Below are 8519 nucleotides of genomic sequence, written 5' to 3'. Positions count from 1 at the left end.
CAACAAGCCATACTTGGTAGCCTCCGCCGCTTATCTTGTCCCTACGTCATGGTGGACTATTTCTTAATGTCAGTTGCCTGTTTGCCTATGGGGCCTGGACTCTTATTATGGTCACGAAAGCATGAATAAAAATTAAAATTTTCTACGGACACAACAAGGCAAAGAAATCGTCGAGCCATGTTGGGAACGCATTTTCATCTGGACAGGAAGGTCCTCTATGGTTGCTCGATAGAGAACGGAAAATGTGAAAATCTGAGGGCGCAAGGTCAGGTGAGTAAGATGGGTGCGGTAAGACCTTAACCGGACTTTTGTATAGAGTTTTCTGTCAGTCTAGCATAATCCGGGCCGGTGTTATGGTGGAAAATATCATTTCACGCAGTCTTCCTGGTCGTTGGTCTTGGATTGTGTCTAAAAGACGTCTCATAAATTGACAATAAATGTCAGCACTAAGGGTTACACCTCGGGGAAGCAACTCGTAGTACAGCACGCCATTTCTCTTCCAACAGACGCGTAACATTTTTTGTGGAGGCGCGCAGGTCTTTATAAGGGGAGTTGCTGCCTTTTTTTTTTGGGGCTCAACCATTCCTTTCTTTTCGTTAAGGCAGCATGAAAACACCGTTTCTTGTCACTATTAACGACACAGGATACGAATGGTCGGTGTTGTTCACGTGTCAGTTGATGATGAGCAAGCAGAGACGCACATATGGCCCCACCCGCTGATTTTTTAATTTTGACACAGCATGCGGTATCCACACGCCCAGTTTTTGAACTTTCCCCACTGAATGCAAATGTCGCACGATGACGGAATGATGATAGTTCATCACCTTTGCCAGTTCTCGAGTACAATGACAACATGTAACTCAAAAGGCAACAGTGAATTACAAATAAAAAATGCCAATCGATAAATAAACCCATAGCACTCGGAATACCAACATGCAAAACAAAAACGCTACAAACTTGTGCACCATCCTAATAGAATCCAAGCAGGGCTGGAACTACAAACCGACCTCACGGCTTCCATTATGCCAAAATTTAGTTCGTCTGCATATGTTTCCAGACTACATCTCTCAGAAGAACGTATATCATGAAGAATTCAGTCTGCGGTAGATTATGATCTGTGGAAGCTACGTGGTAGGCTAAGAGTGTGAGTTGGATAGAGAATCGAAAGTGAATCGTTGTCATATTGTACTTATCTCGGTATCTACTGGATGTAACTCTAGAAGCTTTAGTTTCAAAAACCGAAGCACAAAGGAGATTAAATATTTAGCAACAACTGTGCTGTCTATAATAATATTTATAGTAAAATATTTTTTTAAAAAATTGGTAGTTTGAAAGAACTTCCGTGAAGATATCTTTGAAAGAAGAAAGGCAGATCAGAGGTTAATGTCCTGTCACCAGCAAGGTCATTAGAGACGGAAAACAAGCTTGGATTGAGGAGGAAGAGGGAAAGAGTGCGGCCGTGCCGTCATTTGCTTTGAGCGCTTTAGGGAAACCGCTGAAAATCAAAATCTGGGTGGCAGGCTGGAGAATTGAGACGTCGTCCTCCGGAATTGGAGTCCAGTGCGCTAACCAATGCGCCACCTCACCCGTTACTACCTACATCTACATCTACATCTACATGGATACTCTTCAAATCACATTTAAGTATGTGGCAGAGGGTTCAGCGAACTACCTTCACAATTCGCTATTATTCTAATCTCGTATAATGCGCGGAAACAACGAACACCTATATCTTTCTGAACGAGCTCTGATTTCCCTTATTTTATGGTGGCGATCGTTTCTCCCTATGTAGGTCGGTGTCAACAAAATATTTTCCCATTCGCAGGAGAAAGATGGTGATTGGAATTTCGTGAGAGGATTCCGTCGCAATGAAAAACACATTTCGTTCAAAGATGTCCAGCCCAAATCCTGCATCATTTCCGTGACACTCTCTCCCACATTTCGCGATAATACAAAACGTGCTGCCCTTCCTTGATCTTTTTCGATGTACTCCGTGAGTCCTATGTGATAAGGATCCCACAATGCGCATCAGTATTTTAAAAGAGGATGGACAAGCGTAGTGAAGGCAGTCTTCTTAGTAGATCTGTTACATTTTCTAAGTGTCCTGCCAATAAAAGGCAGTCTTTGGTTAGCCTTCCCCACAACATTTTCTATGTGTTCCTTCCAATTTAAGTTGTTCGTAATTGTAATTCCTAGGTATTTAGTTGAATTTACGGCCTTTAGATTAGACTGATTTATCGTGTAATCGAAGTTCAACGGATTCCTTTTAGAACTCATGTGGATAACCTCACACTTTTTGTTATTTAGGGTCAACTGCCAATTTTCGCACCATACAGATATCTTTTCTAAATCGTTTTGCAATTTGTTTTGATCTTCTGATGACTTTATTAGACGATAAAGGACAGCGTCATCCGCAAACGACTTAAGACAGCTACTCAGATGGTCTCCAGAATCATTTATATAGATAAGGAGCAGTAAAGGACCTATAACGCTACCTTGGGGAACGCCATAAAATCACTTCCGTTTTACTCGAAGACTTTCCGTCAATTACTACGAAACGTGACCTCTCTGACATGAAATCCCAAATCCAGTCACATAAATGAGACCATATTCCATAAGCACGCAATTTCACTACAAGCCGCTTGTATGGTACAGTGTCAAAAGCCCTCCGAAAATCCAGAAATACGGAATCTATCTGAAATTCCTTGTCAATAGCACTGAACACTTCATACGTATAAAGAGCTAGTTGTGTTTCATATGAACGATGTTTTCTAGAACCATTTTGACTGTGCTATCTTTGCAATCAGTCAGAATCTCGACAGTCAACGGCCTTGGCGCAGTGTTAACACCAATTCCCCTCAGATCACCGACGTTAAGCGCTGTCGGGCTGGGCTAGCACTTGGATGGGTAACCATCCGGTCTGTCTAGCGCAGTTGGCAAGCGGGGTGTACCCAGCCCTTCAGAGGCAAACTGAGGAGCTAGTTGACTGAGAAGTGGCGGCTCCGGTCACGAAAACTGACAACGGCCGGGAGAGAGGTGTGCTGACCACATGCCCCTCCGTATCCGCATCCAGTGATGCCTGTGGACTGTGAGGATGACACGGCGGCCGGTCGGTACCGTTGGGCCTTCATGGCCTGTTCGGACGGAGTTTAGTTCAGTTTTAGTATCTCGACAAATACCTCCTCACGGGCATAAATTTGCTGTAGTGACGCACATTATGGAAATTGGAGATAGGTAAACCATCTCCAATTACGGTCCCATTTCATTCCTTTCAGTGTTGTGTTTTAAGGAAAACGAGCGTGCCACAGATGCTGGAACTAAAAAGAACAGAGCCCAAAATTCTACGCATTGCAGAGAAGAGACAATAATGAATATTTTACAAGAAATCGAAAGGTAAATATGCATTTAGCTAAGCGGTCAAAACTCGTGAGAAGCCGCCATATCAGGAGTCAGTCAATGCTAGATGATGCCTATATGTTTCAGTGTTGTCTCTATAGTACTGGTACAAATGGGTTCCCAGCGCCTCACATTCAAATCAGCGGCGACCCGTCAATGGTAGACCGGTGATCGCCCACATGACTCTGCAGAGACGACGAATTGTCCGTTTGCAAAACATTTGTAGGCGTCCAACGTGGCAATGTGCACACATATATTGATATGATCTCTGCTATACTTAAGATCCCCTGTAGATACTGTTGACGCCAGAAGCACAAAAACTTAATCTCCTCAATACCCCGCCAGCAGTTGACATGTACAGGGTTATTACAAATGATTGAAGCGATTTCACAGCTCTACAATAACTTTATTATTTGAGATATTTTCACAATGCTTTGCACACACATACAAAAACTCAAAAAGTTTTTTTAGGCATTCACAAATGTTCGATATGTGCCCCTTTAGTGATTCGGCAGACATCAAGCCGATAATCAAGTTCCTCCCACACTCTGCGCAGCATGTCCCCATCAATGAGTTCGAAAGCATCGTTGATGCGAGCTCGCAGTTCTGGCACGTTTCTTGGTAGAGGAGGTTTAAACACTGAATCTTTCACATAACCCCAGAGAAAGAAATCGCATGGGGTTAAGTCGGGAGAGCGTGGAGGCCATGACATGAATTGCTGATCATGACCTGCACCACGACCGATCCATCGGTTTTCCAATCTCCTGTTTAAGAAATGCCGAACATCATGATGGAAGTGCGGTGGAGAACCATCCTGTTGAAAGATGAAGTCGGCGCAGTCGGTCTCCAGTTGTGGCATGAGCCAATTTTCTAGCATGTCCAGATACACGTGTCCTGTAACGTTTTTTTCGCAGAAGAAAAAGGGGCCGTAAACTTTAAACCGTGAGATTGCACAAAACACGTTAACTTTTGGTGAATTGCGAATTTGCTGTACGAATGCGTGAGGATTCTCTACCGCCCAGATTCGAACATTGTGTCTGTTCACTTCACCATTAAGAAAAAATGTTGCTTCATCACTGAAAACAAGTTTCGCACTGAACGCATCCTCTTCCATGAGCTGTTGCAACCGCGCCGAAAATTCAAAGCGTTTGACTTTGTCATCGGGTGTCAGGGCTTGTAGCAATTGTAAACGATAAGGCTTCTGCTTTAGCCTTTTCCGTAAGATTTTCCAAACCGTCGGGTGTGGTACGTTTAGCTCCCTGCTCGCTTTATTCGTCGACTTTCCCGCACGCGTTCAACCGTTTCTTCGCTCACTGCAGGCCGACCCGTTGATTTCCCCTTACAGAGGCATCCAGAAGCTTTAAACTGCGCATACCATCGCCGAATGGAGTTAGCAGTTGGTGGATCTTTGTTGAACTTCGTCCTGAAGTGTCGTTGCACTGTTATGACTGACTGATGTGAGTGCATTTCAAGCACGACATACGCTTTCTCGGCTCCTGTCGCCAGTTTGTCTCACTGCGCTCTCGAGCGTTCTGGCGGCAGAAACCTGAAGTGCGGCTTCAGCCGAACAAAACTTTGAGTTTTTCTACGTGTCTGTAGTGTGTCGTGACCATATTTCATTGAATGGAGCTACAGTGAATTTATGAAATCGCTTCAATCATTTGTAATAGCCCTGTATAGCGGCCAGAGGAGCTACGGCTCGTGGTTGATGATAGACTCCTGGAGCGGGGGCAGCATGTCAAATGCATCGAGCTGCTCATAGCGATAGGCCAGGCAGGCAGCCGTAATTCAGTCCTGTACAGCCCGTTTGCATGACCTACTGTCAATCACTCAACATCCAATGAGCAAAACTATCACTTTTTGCAGTCGATACTAGTGTTGTAATAAATAGCTTTAGAGAGAAAGCAACAGAAGAGTTAGTAAATGATATTTACCAAGGAATTAATGAGCGCTTCACTGAAAACAGCTCTCCCTAAATGGCACCACATTCTGTTCTGTACAACAAACAGATTCATTCCAACTATTGATGTAGCACAAGGGCAGAAATCGGTAAGTAGGGTAGAATGCTCCAAATTTTTGGGTATACATATTGATGTAAGCTTGAAATAAAAGAAGCATGTCTCCGAGCTTCTCAAACAATTAAGTTCACCTACGTTTGTTCCACATACAATTGGTAATCATGGAAACAAACTTATCAGCCTCCTGACATAATTTGCATATTTCCAAAATGGCACTGAGCACTATGGGACTTAACTTCTGAGGTCATCAGTCCCCTAGAACTTAGAACGACTTAAACCTAACTAACCTAACGACATCACACACATCCATGCCCGAGGCAGGATTCGAACCTGCGACCGTAGCGGTCGCACGGTTCCAGACTGTAGCGCCTAGAACCACTCGGCCACCCAGGCCGGCTGCATATTTCCACTCAATAATGTTTTACGGAAATTTTCCGAGATAACTCTTCACTTAGAATAAAATGACAATGTGTTCATTAGTGTTAACAGAAATCATGTACACATATACTGTAAATTGACTCGCTGGATATCATTTCGATAAGACAATCGTTCAGATGGTCTACGGAACATGTAACTAAGTAACTAACGCCATTCTGATTACTGGATTTCGAGCTTGCGTTGCAGCTGGACTTTCTCATCATTGGATTCATTCATTTTTCTGCTCTCAACAAATTTGTTTTTGTTTGCAGATCACGTATTCATATCAGGAGGAGGAAAAACCACCTCTCATGCGCAATGACCGCTGCGTCCCAATTTTCATCCCACGTTCACTACACACTTGTCCGGAACAGACTGTACTGATATCGTGTCTATACTTGCCCATGCACTGCATCTAGCCACAATATTGCGGCCTCATACACGGCACTTCTTAGAAGATGACAAATTTTTCTGCTTTCCTACTCAGACACTACGCGGAATCCCCAGCTGTTATACATAACTTAGCCTCCTCTTCAACCAACTAAACTACCACGTAATCCTCTTATCCGAAACGTGGTTGAAACCACACATATCCTCTGCATCTATTCCTCTCCCAGGGCACACATTTCTTAGGGCAGACAGATCAAAAAAGCGAGGTGGCGGGGTCGGCGCGTATATACGAACAGATCTCAAAGCGAAAGTCTTATGTACGTCAAATCCTGCTGAAGAAAAAGAGGCTGAATTCATGTTCATTGAAATAAATGTACAAAGTCGGAAATTCTTGACTGGCGTCGTGTACAAGCCGCCAAAAATAAACTCAATGAGTTCCTTCCAGTCGGAATTACATTCACTTCAGTGTCAATACGAACATGTCATCGTAATGGGTGACTTGAACATAGACCTGCTAAGAGACACTCCCTCCGCAATAAACCGAAGAAGACTGTTTAGTTGCAATAGCATGAACATTCTTCCATTACAACCTACACACCATACGGCGCACAGTCATACTCTTATAGACGTAATCGCAACGAAACAGACTGACAAAGTAAGAGATATTGGTCAAACATCGGCCCCTGGCCTCTCAGCACATGATGTAATATTCCTGGCCTACTCTGTGCAGCCCCCAAGGATCAAATCGCGTTACATAACTTGTAGGAACATGAAACGTATTGACCTTGACGCTCTAACAGCCGATTGCTCAGAAATCTCATGGCATCAAATAATCAGAGAACCTACAATCGACGGCAAAATTAATGAACTTGGTGATAAACTCACTGCCCTCTATGACAAACATGCACCTGTGCGCACAATCCGTGTAAGAAAATCTCCTGCTCCATGGCTGACAGTTGAATTACGTCAAATGATGACTAATAGGGATGCTGCCCACAGGCGTTTCAAGGCAGATCCGAAACCCGAGCGTTTCGAAGAATATAGAAAGCTACGGAACAGAGTGAAACAATGCATTCGCAATGCTAAAATCAGGCACGCTCGCTCCCTTGTATGCAGCGATCTGACGCCCACGACTCTATGGAAGAATCTCCGTAGCTTGGGGGTCGGAAAGGCAAAATCGGAAACTACTTTTCATGTGTCAGCTAACGAATTAAATGAATTCTTCTCTGCACCTCTCAATACCAGCACGGCTGATGATTACTGTCCACAAGAATCCCCAAACAGGATAACTAACAACGATACCTTCCATCTAAAACATGTAACAACAAATACGGCAAGAAAAGCAATAATGAGAATCTCTTCTGATGCAATAGGCAACGACAGCATCGGTATAACCATAATTAAGAATGTTGCCGATATCTTAGTACATGTCTTAACTGCCATATTTAATTTTTCCCTCGTGAACGGAATATACCCCACTGCATGGAAAAGAAGCATAATTCGACCCATCCCTAAGATCGAAAACCCGCAACTGCCTAGTGATTACCGACCAATTAGCATATTGCCTGCTGTTTCCAAAGCACTTGAATATGTTGTTCATGACCAAATCACTGAACACTTGCATGAATTCAGCCTATATGACAAATTTCAGTCCGGTTTCCGTAAACATCACAGCACAAACACTGCTCTAATTAAAGTAACTGATGACCTGAAATGTGCCATCGACAATCGAAAGGCAACAATATTGACGCTACTGGACTTCAGCAAAGCTTTTGACACTGTTAACTTTGACATATTGCTCAGAAAAATGCAACAGCTTAATTTCTCTGATAGTGCAATGAGATGGTTTGAAAGCTACTTAAAAGACAGACAGCAATGTGTTGTCTGCGTAAATGAAAAAACTTCCTGGAAACATGTTTCCTCGGGAGTGCCACAAGGATCAGTCTTAGGACCACTTTTGTTTCCATTATATGTCAACGATATTTCGTCGGTTCTGTCCTCCTGTAAATATCATTCCTATGCCGACGACCTCCAGCTCTACCTAAGCGTCAGACCTGAAGATGTAAACACTGCAATCGCTCAGATGAATGATGATCTGTCTTCAGTAGTGACATGGGCGAAAAACCTGGGGCTTAAACTAAATGCAAAAAAGACGCAAGTAATCTTAATAGCCCATCAGAAATTAATAAGTTCAGATTTCCGCGAACGGCTTCCTCCCATTCTGCTCGACGGTACTCCAATACCACATCAGAAAGCAGTGAAGAACTTGGGTGTAACTTTGGATGAGCATCTCAACTG

The 8519-nt window shown here is 43.5% G+C and overlaps 1 non-coding gene across 1 annotated transcript; it reads right to left on the bottom strand.

Moving 5' to 3' along the window:
* Window positions 1-5723: 5723 nt before the first annotated feature.
* Window positions 5724-5807, bottom strand: Trnas-gga (transfer RNA serine (anticodon GGA)). Its single transcript is given in 2 exon segments — window positions 5724-5758; window positions 5768-5807. It is a non-coding gene; the product is annotated as a tRNA-Ser (tRNA).
* Between the last annotated feature and the right edge of the window lie 2712 nt (window positions 5808-8519).

The sequence above is a fragment of the Schistocerca cancellata genome, chromosome 9, assembly GCF_023864275.1.
Source record: "Schistocerca cancellata isolate TAMUIC-IGC-003103 chromosome 9, iqSchCanc2.1, whole genome shotgun sequence".
Taxonomy (NCBI): domain Eukaryota; kingdom Metazoa; phylum Arthropoda; class Insecta; order Orthoptera; family Acrididae; genus Schistocerca; species Schistocerca cancellata.
This window is presented reverse-complemented; position numbering and strand designations above follow the sequence as displayed.